Source organism: Haematobia irritans, chromosome 3, assembly GCF_050003625.1.
Source record: "Haematobia irritans isolate KBUSLIRL chromosome 3, ASM5000362v1, whole genome shotgun sequence".
Lineage (NCBI taxonomy): Eukaryota > Metazoa > Arthropoda > Insecta > Diptera > Muscidae > Haematobia > Haematobia irritans.
Window position 1 is genome coordinate 95,105,911 of NC_134399.1, and position 16,796 is coordinate 95,122,706.

General features: G+C 31.6%; 1 long non-coding RNA gene across 1 annotated transcript; it reads right to left on the reverse strand.

The window, feature by feature from the left end:
* Positions 1-12,694: 12,694 nt before the first annotated feature.
* On the reverse strand, positions 12,695-13,627 carry LOC142229807 (uncharacterized). The gene is made up of 2 exons (XR_012720495.1): positions 13,447-13,627; positions 12,695-13,349 (listed from the first exon to the last, which is right to left on the reverse strand). It is a non-coding gene; the product is annotated as an uncharacterized LOC142229807 (long non-coding RNA).
* Positions 13,628-16,796: the final 3,169 nt, after the last annotated feature.

Here is a 16,796-nt window from a genome sequence, read left to right on the forward strand (position 1 = left end):
AGGTATCTGAAGGTGGAGGGGGAATTCCATTGTTGTTCTTTTGGTACAATTGCCCGTCTTTGCTCTCACTATGGGGAACTCAGTATGTAAATTGTTAGTATTTTGAATGGGAGGCACATAAAAAAGGCAGAAAAACAAATATCAGCACTCATTTCTTTTATTATTATCATCATCAATAATTCTTTACATCTGCTGGTCAGTGCAAAAGTTCTTAAGGTTTTGTTTGTTCACAATATGCAGTAAACAAAATTATTAAAGGTTTCTGTGGCGCAGTTGATTTTATATATAAATTGATAAAAAAAAAAATAATTAAAAAAAGAAAACACTAAAAACAGTTTAAAGTTCCACTTTAATTGAAGACGTCATTGTGTTTGATTCCCGTATTTGATTTCATTCCATTCTCCAAAGTGAAAGATCAGCAGTATTACAAGAAAATAAACAGGGAAATTATTTCAATTTTATGCCTGTAAAGCATTTGGCAAATGCACTTGAAACAAATAAGAGTGGCGCCGTGAATTTGAGTAATTAGATCTCGTCATAAGACACCAGCCAGAGATCTTAGATGTAATCCTGATCTCGATGAGTGGAAAGTTCCCATTATATTATCTAAGATCACCATTATATCAGCACCAGCATTTGGTTTTTTCGGGACTTTAAAAAAAAAATTCGGATATACGAAATTTGAAGAAGATAGTTTCATAAATATGTCAATAATGTCCAAATCGGTGATAAATATATATGGCAGATCTATCTAAATCTACACCGATTTTTTCAATAGGGATCGTCTTTGAGCTAAAGTAAGACCACATGCCAAATTTAAGGATGATCGGACTTAAACAGCGACCTGTACTTTGCACACAAAAATACATGAACAGACGGAAAGATACACAGACAGACAGACGTCTGGACATCACCAAATCGATTCAGAATTTAATTCTATACGATCGGTATACAAAACGATGGGTCTCAGACGGCTTCTTCTTGGCGTTACATACAAATGCACAAACATATGTACCACAGTAGTGGTGAAGGGTATACAAAGAAAATGTCTCTCCTCTCAATTACACGGCATATCAAAGGGTGCACATGGAGCATTTGGACTAGGATTTTATTTTGGAGGGCCCCAGTGCAAATTTATATATATATATATATATATATATATATATATATATATATATATATATATATATATATATATATATATATATATATATATATATATATATATATATATATATATATATATATTTTACACAGCTTGGCTTAGATATATACTTTTTATACCCCCCACCATAGGATGGGGGGTATATTAACTTTGTCATTCCGTTTGTAACACATCGAAATATTGCTCTAAGAACCCATAAAATATATATATATTCTGGGTCGTGGTGAAATTCTGAGTCGATCTAAGCATGTCCGTCCGTCCGTCTGTTGAAATCACGCTAACTTCCGAACGAAACAAGCTATCGACTTGAAACTTGGCACAAGTAGTTGTTATTGATGTAGGTCGGATGGTATTGCAAATGGGCCATATCGGTCCATTTGTACGTATAGCCCCCATATAAAACGACCCTCAGATTTGGCTTGCGGAGCGTCTAAGAGAAGCATATTTCATGCGATCCGGCTGAAATTTGGAACATGGTGTTAGTATATGATCTTGAGGAACCGTGCCAGAATTGGTCCATATCGGTCCATAATTATATATAGCCCCATATAAACCGTTCTCCAGATTTGACCTCCGGAGCCTCTTGGAGGAATAAAATTCATCCGATCCGGTTCAAATTTGGAACGTGGTGTTAGTATATGGCCGCAAATAACCATACCAAAATTGGACTGAACACCCCTCATTTTGAAGGTGTGTGTGTGTGTAGAATGTTGCTCCTATTTTGATTTTGGAATTCACTCTTCAGTTGTCAAAATGCCGTCCAAGCAAGAAAATCCGAGCTACTCGCACGTAAAGCTGGCAAAATCGCTAAAAGTTGCCAAATCAACCGTTACAAATGTAATTAAAGTGTTTGGGGAACGTTTGTCGACAGCCAGGAAGTCTGGATCGGGGGGAAATCGAAAACCGGAAGCCGCTGAGACGACAAAGATAGTTGCCGATAGATTCAAGTGAAACACTAAAGGGGAAAGGTAGCAGATCTTTTCAAGCACATAAAACTGTCAAAGTTCGCAAAGAAATATCTGGTTTGGCAAGCCATCTGTACCTGTGGCTTGAAAAGCAGCATTTTCATAGCTTCCGGGACTGTCAACCAAGAAATTTACGTGAAAGAGTGTTTGAATAAACGTCTGCTGCCTTTCCTGAAGAAACACGGTTGTTCCGTACTGTTTTTGGCCGGATTTGGAGTGGTACGCCGCCAACGACGTGCAGGTGGTTCCCAAGGACAAGAACCCCCCCCCCCCCCCCCAACACCCCGAACACGCCAGAGCTCCGCCCAATTGAGAAATACTGGGCTATTGTCAAGCGGAACCTAAAGAAGACCAAAAAAACTGCTAAGGACGAGCAGCAGTTCAATGCAAACTGGCTTTCTGCGGCGAAGAAGGTGGACAAAGTGGCTGTACAAAATCTGATTGCAGATGTCAAGCGTGAGGCCCGGCAATTCGGATTTGGAAAAGCGAAAGCCTAACTGAATATTTTTCCTGAATTTTATACAAATTGAACTTGAAAAAGAAATTTAATTTGATTTTTTAAATAAACGATTTCACCGATTTACACGCGTTTTCCCTTGACCAAATTTTGACCGTATCACCCTTTATATAGCCGATCTCCAATCACACAAAAATTGGTCCATATCGGTTCATAATCATGGTTGCCACTCGAGCCAAAAAGAATCTACCAAAATTTTATTTTTATAGAAAATTTTGTCAAAATTTTATTTCTATAGGAAATTTTGTTAAAATTCCATTTCTATAGAAAATTTTGTCAAAACTTTATTTCTATAGAAAATTTTGTTAAAATTTTATTTCTATAGAAAATTTTGTTAAAATGTCATTTCTATAGAAAATTTGGTGAAAATTTTATTTCTATAGAAAATTTTGTGAAAATTTTATTTCTATAGAAAATTTTGTCAAACTGAATTATATACATATTTAATCGATCTTTTTTGATTTAATATATACCACGTATGGACTTACATACAATTTTGAAGACGGTGTTAGGAGGTTTTAAGAATCCTTTAACTTAAAGAAGGGGTCACTTTTTTCTGGGTGTGGTTCTAATTGGTTCAGATTTCGATATAGCTTCCGATTTGGTATTGCCAAAATATCCACATTTTCCTTATAAAATCGCCACTGCTAAGTCGGAAACTTGTAAAAATTACTCCGATTTGCCTATACTTCTAATAAAGGGTGGTTAAATTGTAAGGGCCGATGTTGAATGTGAACCACACTTAAACGCCAAGTTTTTTTCCGAATTTTATTTGACATTTCTCTATTTCAGACGTACTCAATTTGAACCATGGAGAGATACACAATTCAACAACGTGTTAAATGGTTCCAAGAAATGGCAACAATGGATGATCAATTTTCGAAGAAAATCATCTTCAGTGATGAGGCACATTCTCACCTCAGTGGATTCGTCAGTAAACAGAATTGCCGCATTTGGGCGAATGAGAATCCAAGAGTGATTGTCGAAAAACCAATGCACCCACAAAGAGTGACTGTTTGGTGAGGTTTATGGGGTGGCGGCATCATCGGGCCGTATTTTTTCCAAAATGAGGCCGGTCAGGCAGTTACTGTGAATGGTGTCCGCTATCGTGAGATGATAACGAACTTTTTAAGGCCCGAATTGGAAGATATGGATGTGGACGATATGTGGCTTCAGCAGGACGGTGCCACTTGCCACACAGCTAACGAAACAATGGCTCTTTTGCGCAACAAATTCAATGGCCGTGTTATCTCACGTAATGGCAATGTCAATTGGCCGCCAAGATCATGTGATTTGACACCGTTGGACTTTTTTCTTTGGGGTTATTTGAAAGAAAAGGTGTACGTCGATAAGCTAGCAACAATTCAAGAGCTAAAGGATGAGATAATTCGGCACATTAACGGCATAGAACCTCCATTATGCCTCAGCGTCATCGAAAAATTGGACCATCGGATGCAGGTGTGCCACCGAGGTCGCGGCGACCATTTGGCCGATATTTTGTTCCATACATAATTGGGTAATACCAATATATCATAATAAAATAAAATTACAATAATTTCCTAAATAGTTTGTATTTTATTCAAAATCAACATCGACCCTTGAAATTTTAACCACCCTTTACATACCTATCGACCGATAAATCATAAATACACTTTTGAGAAGTTGCCTCAAAATTGGTTTAGATTTAAATGATTTTACTAACATTGTGTTTCACCCCAGGGTATTAGCCGACTTAAATTTAAAGTCTAAAAATTTTGTAGAAATCTAATAAATTTTGTCCAGATCCGGTCAGATTTAAAAATATGTATATGGAACCAAAAAACCTTTATACATAGCATCCAACACATGGGACAGATGTGATATGCTATCAAAAATGTGGATCTCCAAAGTGGTGTGGGGTATAATATACACTAAAAAAAAAGCATACTCGGTTCCAAAGATTTTGTTTTTACTTTAAAAAATTTGGCATTGATTCCGAGCCAAAGAAGCGGAGAATACAAGTAAGGATACTTTTAAGACACAATTCTCTTTTAAATTTAGGTTTTGTGTACTTGCTTCTAGGAAGCAAATTTTAATTTTTCGCTTTCTCAGCTTTTTTTCTTCATATGCTATCAAAGTCCTTTAAAAACGAGTTAACGGCAACTTTATTTTCCAAATTAGTACTCGACTTCCAGTAGAAATTATGCTATGTTTGAAGTAAAAAACTTCTTCAAAATAAATTTTTGAAAAACATGTCCTATATTTGAACGATTTTTGCTTTGTAGTCAAGATGCAAAAAGACAACAAATTTAAAGACAATTTCATTAAATTTAAAGAATTTTCCTGAATTATTAAAGTCAAGTTGATCTTAGCCTATATTTTTTTTCTTTAATGTTAAGATACCCATTTTTAAGTCAAATCACTTAATTATAAGAACAATACGACTTCATTGAAAAGTTTATCGACTTTTGGACAAGGAAAATAACTTTATTTTAGAGAAATGCGTCTTCTATGCTAAGCAAAATTTGTATTCGTATTTTAAAGACATGAAATCCTTGACCTCACGACAATATTTTTTTCAGTGTAGTCGGCCCCTCCGACTGCATACTTTCCTTACTTGTTTTTTCATAAAACTTGTGAAAAATACATTAGGGATTATTTTTTGAGGAATTTTAATTTAAATTGGGGATTTTTTTGTATAAAACTGCCTAATTTGGGTATAAGAGCCAGAAAAATACTGGCAACAGTTCTTTGTAAACAAGATACAAAATGTCACTTAATTGTTAAGACAAAACGACTTTATTGAAAAGTTTCTCCATTTTAGGCATGAAAAACACTTTATATCGGAAAAATGCGACTTCTATGCTAAACTAAATTCGCTTTAGTATTTTAATTAATCTTTGACTTTATAAAAATGTTTTTTTTTTTTCAGCGTAAATGTAATTGTCCCTATGTTTGTATTATTCATGCCAAATTTCAATAAAATACATCTCGTTGGAAAAACTGTAAACTAAAGATTTTTAAAGAAAATTGTAATTAGAAATACATTAGGGAAGTCTATTGAGTGAATTATTATTTTAAATTGTAAAAACGCACACTGGAACAGTTTCGAATTCTAGCGAAATTTGTGATTTGTACACGTGATTAAAAAAAGTACACAAAACAATCAAATGCGATAGGTTTTACTTACTTAAATATAACAAAAAAATATTTATATAAATTAAATAAAAACATTATTAGTCATTAGGGAATATTGGAGTGTATTTTTTATATGTATTATAACGTTTTGGGACCTTTACAAGACCATGTTACTAATAAATTTGGAAATTAAATTTAAAAGAAAATGAAATTATTATTTTTTTTTAATTTAGTGTAATTTATATTTTCATAAACCATAGTTATTATATAGAATTTCGAAAGTCCATATTTTAATACGACATAGATTTTTAATCTACAAAAAACAATCTTCTTGACAAAGAAATTTCTAGGTTCCTTCACTTGTACCAATTATGTGTTTACAAATAAATTAAAGGCAATGTTATTTTTCATTAATAGTAAGCAAATATAGCGTTTCAAATTATTTTTTGGCAAGAATCTTTTGCGTGTTTTGGTTTTTCTAAACATTTGTTTTCTTTTTAAAAATAGATAAAAGATTTGACGGTGCGGGTAATGGAGGACTACATTCATTTTCTTCATTCTCATGTTGCTGTTGCGATATAAACATAATTTCATCTTGTATTGTACATAGACTAAAAAGAATCTGACGCATTTTTCATTCCTAAATCACATTTTTTTTTCATTATTGGCTTTTTTCATGACCATATGTTAGTCTTTAGTCTGTTTTCGTTTGCGTTTTTAGAGATTTGAAAAGGAATTGAAAGGCTGAAATAACAATTATCTGGCAAAATAAATATATTTCATATTTAAAACCTTTGCTCTAGACTATATGGTCAGAAACACTAGACTATATGATAAAAAAGCCTAAAAAATTTAAACAGCTAACAATTTAGTTCATTTTAATCCGATTTTTGAGAAGTTTAGATTAATTCAATTTTATATAAATAAATTCAATTTAATTTAGCTTAAACAATTTTAATGGTTGAATAAAAATAATAGAATACAAAGACACACCAAAATATGACCAATTAAAAAGTTGATTGAATTTGAATATGTAATCAATTAATAAATTAATACATAAAATTAACCTTTTAACCAAATTAAATTAATTTAAAAAAGTTGTCAAATATAATAACTATTCCAATATTATTAAAAAATATTAACTATTCCAATTAACATTTCATTTAAATAACAGGCCGAATCACCATGGATTGTGTAGAAAATTATACAAAGAACTATCATCCCCAATCAAATTCCTTAGGTTGTAGTAACAGTTTCCGATGGCATGGTATCTTAAAACTTCTTAACATTATCTTCTAAATTATAACTTAATCCATATACAGAAAAAAAATATCACCAAAATATTTCCAATTAAAAAATTTATTCAAGTTGAAAACTTTGCAATTAAAAAATTAATTGATACAATTAACTTTTTAATCAAACTAGAAACATAAAGTCAATGATTGAAAACATTTAAATGTTTATGAAACAATATTTCATCAATCTAGGAAAATTAAATAAGTCATTAAACAACTTTTCATCAACCTAGGAAAACTAAGTCAGTTGGATTTTTAATTAAAAATTTATTTGAAACAATAAATTTCTTAATCAAACTTAAAAGTAATTGAAATATTATAGAAAGTGATCGACTTAATTTTTTTTTTTCTGATTCAATCACGAAATTGAATTTAATTTGAATAATTTCTCAAGATTCTCATTAAGTATTTCGTTGTATTGAACATAACCTTAGACTTCATGTGGAATTTGATTTAATTCAATTTTTATTATTTTTATATAAAATTATTTTAGTGCTGTTTAATTTATCTTCATTAAATTGGTCTGAATTTATTTAATTTTGTTCGTTTTTGAAGTTTTTAATGGGTTTTTTGCACCGAACAAAAAGTGAACTGTTTTATAGGAAGAATGAACTACCTCGCACGAAAATTGAACTAAATTTTATTCCACATTTTAAGATTTCCACAAAGCATTGTTAAAACCAGGAAATTTTAATGCCCTGTTGTACTTTTTAACTGCAGTTCACAAAATTACATCATCTCATAGAAGAAACAAGTATATACAGCAATAAGTTCGGCCGAATCTTAAATACTCACCACCATGAACCAAATATAAGGGTTTCCTTTGAAATTTCAGGAGGGCTTGAGGACACTTCCCGAAGATAAATTTAAAGATTTCACCTACGAGGACTATATCAGATTCTGGATTTATAAGAACCATTTTTGTTTGAGTTTAAGAGGAATCATTAACATCTCTTGTAAGTGTGCAAGAAAATTATAAAATAACGTCTTGATTTGAAATCTTAAATCTGTAGAAGTAAAATCTGGAAATTTTACATTGAGTTTCAAGCAATTTTCATGATCAGTGCGCCTTCTACACCCTCAAGAAGTGAAGTCGGTCTATATGGAGGCATTACCAAATGGACCGATAAAAACTTAATCCGATACACGTTTTTGTGAGCCTAAAATACCAGAATATTTACAATTTCAGGCAAATCAGATAAAAACTACGGTTTCTAGAAACTCAAGGAGTTAAATCGGGAGATCGTTCTTATGGGGGCTATACTAAAATATGGACCGATACTCATCGTTTTCGGCACACCTCTTTATGACCCGAAAATACCTCTAGATTTCCAATTTCAGACAAATTGGATGAAAACTTCGGATTCTAGAAGCCCAAGACCCCAAATCGGGAGGTCGTTTTATATGGGGACCATACCAAAACATGGACCGATACTCACAATTTTTGGCACACGTATTTGTGGTCCTACAATACCTCTATATTTTCATTTTCAGGTAAATTGAAGAAAAACTGCGGTTTCTATAAGCCCAAGAAGTAAAATCGGGAGATCGGTCTATATGGGGGCTATACCAAAATATGGACCGAGACTCACCATTTTCGGCACACCTCTTTATGGTCCTAAAATACTTCTAGATTTCCAATTTCAGACAAATTGGATAAAAACTACGATTTCTATAAGCCCAAGACCCCAAATCGGGAGGTCGGTTTATATGGGAACTATATCAAAACCTGGACCGATATAGCATCTTCGAACTTGACCTGCCTGCAGACAAAAGACGAGTTTTTGCAAAATTTCAGCACGATTGCTTCATTATTGAAGACTGTAGCGTGATTGCAACAGACAGACGGACATCGTTATATCATCTTACAATTTCTCCCTGATCAAGAATATATATACTTTATATAGTCGGAAATCGATATTTCGATGTGTTACAAACGGAATGACAAACTTATTATACCCCCGTCACAATTCTATGGTGGTGGTTATAAAAATGAACAAAAAGTAAAGAAGAAAATCATTGGCGCCAAATCATGACCATTTTAACCATACAGTAGTTCATTCTTACTAATTTTGAGAATCGTACGAAAATCTTCTTTTGCTTTAGTTCATATTGAACTTATGTGTACGGTCATTGAACTTTATACTCACGTTTAGTTCATAAAATTTTTGAGACATACTTAAAAAAAGGTAAGATTTCATTAAGCTGTGGAAAATTTCGATAAAAAAAAATAAAATTTAACTACAAGTAAATAAATTTTTTTCCAATAAAAATAAGTTAAATTTAGCGTTAGCTTAACTACGGAAATTTTTTTTCTGTGTGGTCAGTTTTTAAATTTTTTTAGAAAATAAAACAAGTTGTTTTCATTTTAGCTTTCAGCTTTCAGCTTCATCAGGAGAGTGTATTTATTTGGATTTTGACTCGGTTTACATATTTTGATTTATAATAAGTCAATTAAATTAAACTATTTATTTATATTATGTTGTTTTTGGAAAATTTAATTTAAACTCGATTTATAATCGAAAATTCCAAAGTAAGTTAGTGTAGAAATAAATTGGAAATATTCCTATGTAAGCGTGATGTGGCGTATCAGCAATTTTTAATACATTTCGATTTTTACAACTTGTAAAATGTAGATGTTCCTTATTATAATATGCCTTACTATAATGTCATGCTGTCTACTACTTTGACCTCAATATGAAATTCAAAAAATCGACACGCGTGGCTTAGCTAATTTCCAGGTGTCTGTGGTATTGGTGCAATTATCTATGCTATTGTTAATAAGTAAAAGTATATTCTCTTACAAATATGAGTAAGAGATATTGAGTCCCACAACTATAAAGAATGTTAGTCCCACCGCAAGCTTGTCGGTCTGGTTTGCTTTATATCTTATCCAAATTTAAAATCTTTTTTAATTCAAATATCGCAATAATCACAAACTTTTTATAGAAATAAAATTTTGACAAAATTTTCCATAGAAATAAAATTTTGACAAAATTTTCTATAGAAATAAAATTTTGACAAAATTTTCTATATAAATAAAATTTTGACAAAATTTTCAATAGAAATAAAATTTTTACAAAATTTTCAATAGAAATAAAATTTTTACAAAATTTCGTTTAGAAATAAAATTTTGACAACATTTGTTATAGAAATAAAATTTTGACAAAATTTTCTATACAAATCACAAATTGACAAAACTTTCTATAGAAATAAAATTTTGACAAAATTTTCTAAAGAAATAATATTTTGACAAAATTTTCTCTAGAAATAAAATTTTTACAAAATTTCCTATAGGAATCAAACATTGACTATAGAAATACAATTTTTACAAAATTTTCTATAGAAATAAAATTTTGACAAATTTTTCTATAGATGGAAAATTTTGACTAAATTTTCTATCGAAATCAAATATTGACAAAATTTTCTATAGAAATCAAATTTTGATAAAAATTTCTATAGAACTAAAATTTTGACAAAAGTTTCTATAGAAATAAAGTTTTGACAAAATTTTCTATATAAAATAAAATTTTGACAAAATTTTCTATAGAAATAAAATTTTGACAAAATTTTCTATATAAATAAAATTTTCACAAAATTTTCTATAGAAATAAAATTTTTACAAAATTTTCTATAGAAATAACATTTTGGCAAAAGCTTCTATAGAAATAAAATTTTGACAAACATTTCTACAGAAGTAAAATTTTGACAAAATTTTCTATAGAAATAAAATTTTGACAACATTTTCTATAGAAATAAAATTTTGCCAAAACTTCCTATAGAAAAAAATTTTTTGACAAAATGTTCTATAGAAATCAAATTTTGACAAAAATTTCTATAGAAATAAAGTTTTGACAAAATTTTCTATAGAAATAACATTATGACAAAGCTTTTTACAGTAATAAAATTTTGAAAAAATTTTCTATAGAAATAATATTTTTACAAAATTTTCTATAGAAATAAAATGTTGACAAAATTTTCTATACAAATAAAATTTTGACAAATTTTTCTATAGAAATAAAGTTTTGACAACATTCTCTTTGGGTGGACAATTTTGACCAAATTTTTTATAGAAATAAAAGTTGGACAAAATTTTCTATAGAAATAAAATGTTAAAAAAATAAAAATTCTGTGCAAATAACATTTTTAAAAAATTTCCTACAGAAATCAAAAATTGACAAAACTTTCTATAGAAATAAAATTTTTACAAAATTTTCTAAAGAAATAAAATTTTGACAAAATTTTCTATAGAAATAAAATGTTGACACATTTTTCGATAGATGGAAAATTTTGACTAAATTTTCTATCGAAATCAAATATTGACAAAATTTTCTATAGAAATAAAATTTTGATAAAAATTTCTATAGAACTAAAATTTTGACAAAAGTTTCTATAGAAATAAAGTTTTGGAAAAATTTTCTGTATAAAATAAAATTTTAACAAATTTTTCTATAGATGGAAAATTTTGACTAAATTTTCTATCGAAATCAAATATTGACAAAATTTTCTAGAGAATTAAAATTTTGACAAAATTTTCTATAGAAATAAAATTTTGACAAACATTTCTATAGAAATAAAATTTTGACAAAAGTTTCTATAGAAATAAAATTTTGACAAATTTTGCTATAGATGGAAAATGTTGACTAAATTTTCTATCGAAATCAAATATTGACAAAATTTTCTATAGAAATAAAATTTTCTATAGAAATAACATATTGACCAAATTTTCTAGAAAATTAAAATTTTGACACAATGTTCTATAGAAATAAAATTTTGACAAAATTTTCTACAGAAATAAAATTTTTACAAAATTTCCTATAGGAATCAAATTTTGACAAAAATTTCTATAGAAATAAAATTTTGACAAAAGTTTCTATAGAAATAAAATTTTGACAAAAATTTCTACAGAAGTAAAATTTTGACAAAATTTTCAATCAAAATAAAATTTTTACAAAATTTTCAATAGAAATGAAATTTTTACAAAATTTTCAATAGAAATAAAACTTTTATAAAATTTCCTATAGAAATAAAATTTTTACAAAATTTCCTATAGGAATAAAATGTTGTTGCTGTTTTTTTTATTTTAGCTTAAAACCATGCATTGACTAAACTACAAGTGTAGCTTAACCAACAGAGGAAAAGAATGTTTGTCAAATTTAGTTGGGCAAAGCCCTATAGACTGCAAGATGGTTGGATGGACGCCCGTTTCGGAATTACCACATTCCTCATCAGCATTGACAAAAATTTCTACAGAAGTAAATTTGTGACAAAATTTTTTATAGAAATAAAATTTTGACAACATTTTCTATAGAAATAACATTTTCTATAGAAATAAAATGTTGACAAAATTTTCTATAGATATAAAATTTTGTCAAAATTTTCTATAGAAACAAAATTTTGACAAAATTTTCTATAGAAATAAAATTTTTACAATATGTCCTATAGAAATCAAATATTAACAAAATTTTCTTTATAGAAATAAAATTTTTACATAATTTCTTATAGAAATTAAATATTGACAAAATTTTGTGTAGAAATAAAATTTTAAAATTTCTTCTGTAGAAATAAGTTTTGATAAAATATTCTATAAAAATAAAATTTTTAAAAATTTGTCTATAGAAATAAAATTTTGACAAACTTTTCTATAGAAATATAATGTTGATAAAATTGTCTATAAAAATAAAATTTTGACAAAAAGTTTCTATAGAAATAAAATTTTAAAATTCAAAATGATCGCAGCTCACGGCGGATACTACTTTGAACTGAACCTGTATAGGTCCAAAGTCCAGTATCGTCCCCAATTACTTCTTCCGAAGAGACCAACGCTCTTCGGCGCAGGTTTTGTAGTTAATTCCATTTGTAACACATTCGCCGTTTAATTCGGTTACAATTTCTGTTGTAATATAAAATTTCCACTTCTTGTCAACATTGAAATTAAAGATTGTATCACTGCAAAAGAAAATAATAACTGAAATTATTTGTAAGAGACTAAAACTACTTCGGTACTTAAAGGAAACTATATCTAAAAGAATTTACGAATTTTTTTCACCGTGAATTAATTTAGTTTGACATCCCTAAAATATATACAAAAGAAATTAAATACAAAAAAAAAAAAACAGAATTCTTTGCAAAAGTCTCTGTAGTCGTAGTATTAGTTCTAAATTGAATTCAATTTGCTATTGAAATTCAAATGATGATGAACTTTACAATTCGAAATAGGATTCATGCGGTTGAAGTGGATACCAATTGTTTACTTTCGTAATAGCCTCAAAGTATTTGCGCAATTAAAACTGAAAAGAGAAAATGCGAGAATATTACTACGTATTTATTTTTCATTAACAAATCGTTGAAATAAACATTTCTGAAGAAACTGTAGTAGATATTTACCTTGCAAATATAGGATCATGACTTTTATAGGGACTCAAAAACATTTTTGTCCAGCGGAGCTTAAAACTCACAGTTATTTTGGCAAAAATGGATGCATTTCACCTTCACGAAGGAGGTCCCTTTTGAAGTATATAGTGTGGCATGGTCCGCTGTGACCAACGATATCGGCTCTATAATCCTCTTCCAGCATGGAAGAAAAGTATATGACAAGGACATTTCAACAATATTCGGCACATACTAAAAATGACTTAAAAGCATACCCCGCTCTTAATTTGGTCCACAAAGTGGCTGTCTAATTGCCCCCGGCAGATAACATTCGTGCACCTGACCCGATTGTTAGACTTTTACAAAGTCTATAGACTTAAAATTTAAGTCGTGTAATACCCTGGGGTGGTGTAATTTTTACAAGTTTTCGACTTAGCAGTGGCGATTTTACAAGGAAAATGTGGATATTTTGGCCTTTTTTGCCTAAAACGGAAAAACAAAAATGGGAGCTACATATATAGTTACAATGTTAATTCTACTCCTTGTGCAAAATTTAACTTAAATCGGATTACATATTTGACCTCTGGGGTCGTATGAGTATAAATCAGACGAATGATATATATATTAGCTATATCTAAATCTGAACCGATTTCAACCAAAATTGGCATGTACATCGAGAACGTTAATTCTACTCCCTGTACAAAATTTAAAGCATATCAGGGTAAAACTCTGGGGCCATATAAGTGTATATCGGGCGAAAGATATATATGGAAGCTATATCTAAATCCGATTTCAACCAAATTCGGCACACTTTACGGCACTATTTCTGGCGGTGCAACATAGGCTCAGCGGTCATTTCCTATCGAAGAAATTGTATCGCAATCTAAAATAAAATGGGCTTTAAATAGTTTTGGGCCATTCAAATCCCCGGACCTGATGGAATTAGTCCAGCGGAGTTACAAGCAGTGACTGATGGAATAATCTCTTAGTTGACGGTGATATATAAAGGATGTATAAACTTAGCATATATTCCAGAAAAGTGGAGGGAAACAAAAGTCGTTTTCATACCTAAAGCCGGAAAAGCCTCTCACTCGAGTGCGAAGGATTTCCGACCAATCGGCTTATACTCATTCTTACTTAAGACTCTGGAGAAGATGCTAGATATTTATTTTAGAAATAGAGTCGATTCAAGTTTGCTCCCGAAACGACAGCATGCATACTCGAAGGGCAGGTCTATTGAGACCACATTGCATGAACAAGTCAGCTTTATTGAAAGCTCACTATCTGTCAAACATACAAAAGTATTTGAACAATGGCACTCCCCAAGGAGGAGTTCTATCACCTCTTCTTTGGAATGTTGCTATAAACAACCTTCTAGTTTCCCTAGAAAAAGAAAGGATAAAAGTGTTGGCATACGCAGATGATGTGGCTCAGCGGTCAGGGGAAAATTCCCATCCACAATCAGTGATATTATACAGAGAGCCCTTTGGATGACTGAGAAATGGGCGAAAGAGAATTGTCTTGGGGTAAATCCTGCAAAGACAGAATTAGTCATGCAAGATTGTAAAAATCCCACGGTTGAGCCCATATCCTTAGGAGGTATTGAAATTCCCTTTGGTGAGCGTCCAAAATACCTTGGCGTTATTTTGGACAGGAAACTGAACTTTAAGCTTAATATTGAAGGGCGAGAAAAGCAGCGGCAGCTTTGTGCCTAAATCCGGAAATTGTGCATAGGCTATACACGGCGGTGGTTAGACCTATAATGCTATATGGCGTTGTAGTCTGGTGTTGGCATTAATATAAAGGGTGATACGGTCAAAATTTGGTCAATATAAACTTGACGTATTTCTTTCAATTTTGCATTTAAAAAACCTGAACACCCCTCAGTTTGAAGGTGTGTGTGTAGAATGTTGCTCCTATTTTGATTTTGGAATTCACTATTCAGTTGTCAAAATGCCGTCCAAGCAAGAAGAGCAGCGTATCAAAATTTTGCTCGCGCATCGCGAAAATCCGAGCTACTCGCACGCAAAGCTGGCAAAATCGCTAAAAGTTGCCAAATCAACCGTTACAAATGTAATTAAAGTGTTTGGGGAACGTTTGTCGATAGCCAGGAAGTCTGGATCGGGGGGAAATCGAAAACCGGAAGCCGCTGAGACGACAAAGAGAGTTGCCGGTAGTTTCAAGCGAAACCCTAACTTCTCTCTCCGAGATGCCGCAAATAAGCTGGGTGTATCGTCTACAACCGTGCATCGCGCCAAAAAACGAGCCGGACTATCGACTTACAAGAAGGTAGTGACTCCAAATCGCGACGATAAACAAAATACGACGGCCAAAGCGCGATCCCGGAGGCTGTACACGACGATGCTGACGAAGTTTGACTGCGTGGTAATGGACGACGAAACCTACGTCAAAGCCGACTACAAGCAGCTTCCGGGACAGGAGTTTTATACGGCAAAAGGAAGGGGAAAGGTAGCAGATATTTTCAAGCACATAAAACTGTCAAAGTTCGCAAAGAAATATCTGGTTTGGCAAGCCATCTGTACCTGTGGCTTGAAAAGCAGCATTTTCATAGCTTCCGGGACTGTCAACCAAGAAATTTACGTGAAAGAGTGTTTGAATAAACGTCTGCTGCCTTTCCTGAAGAAACACGGTTGTTCCGTACTGTTTTGGCCGGATTTGGCATCTTGCCATTACGGTAAAAAGGCCATGAAGTGGTACGCCGCCAACAACGTGCAGGTGGTTTCCAAGGACAAGAACCCTCCTAAAACGCCAGAGCTCCGCCCAATTGAGAAATACTGGGCTATTGTCAAGCGGAACCTAAAGAAGACCAAAAAAACTGGATGAGGCCCGGCAATTCGGATTTGGAAAAGCGAAAGCCTAACTGAATATTTTTCCTGAATTTTATACTAATTGAACTTGAAAAAGAAATTTAATTTGATTTTTTAAATAAACGATTTCACCGATTTACACGCGTTTTCCCTTGACCAAATTTTGACCGTATCACCCTTTATACTCAACCTGTCAACCTGCAATAAAATCCTTGGATTCTGTGTTCCTTAACTCGAAAACGGCCATCGACTGCCGCAAATCTCTCAACGAGATGGCTGAGCAGTACAATATTCCTATGGCCAGGCACCCAATATGGGTGCCTGGCCATAGGAACATACCGGGTAACTGCAAAGCAAAGCTAGGAACTACCTTACAAGGATTGTAACAACACAAAGCAAATATGGCCCCATTTAAACTTAAACCGCACACTAGATATGCTAGTGTTCTCAAGACGTCAGATATCACTCCTGATATCTGCTATAACGGGTCGCTGCCTGATAGGCTATTTTGCAAAAACTATTGGCGCGAAGTATAAT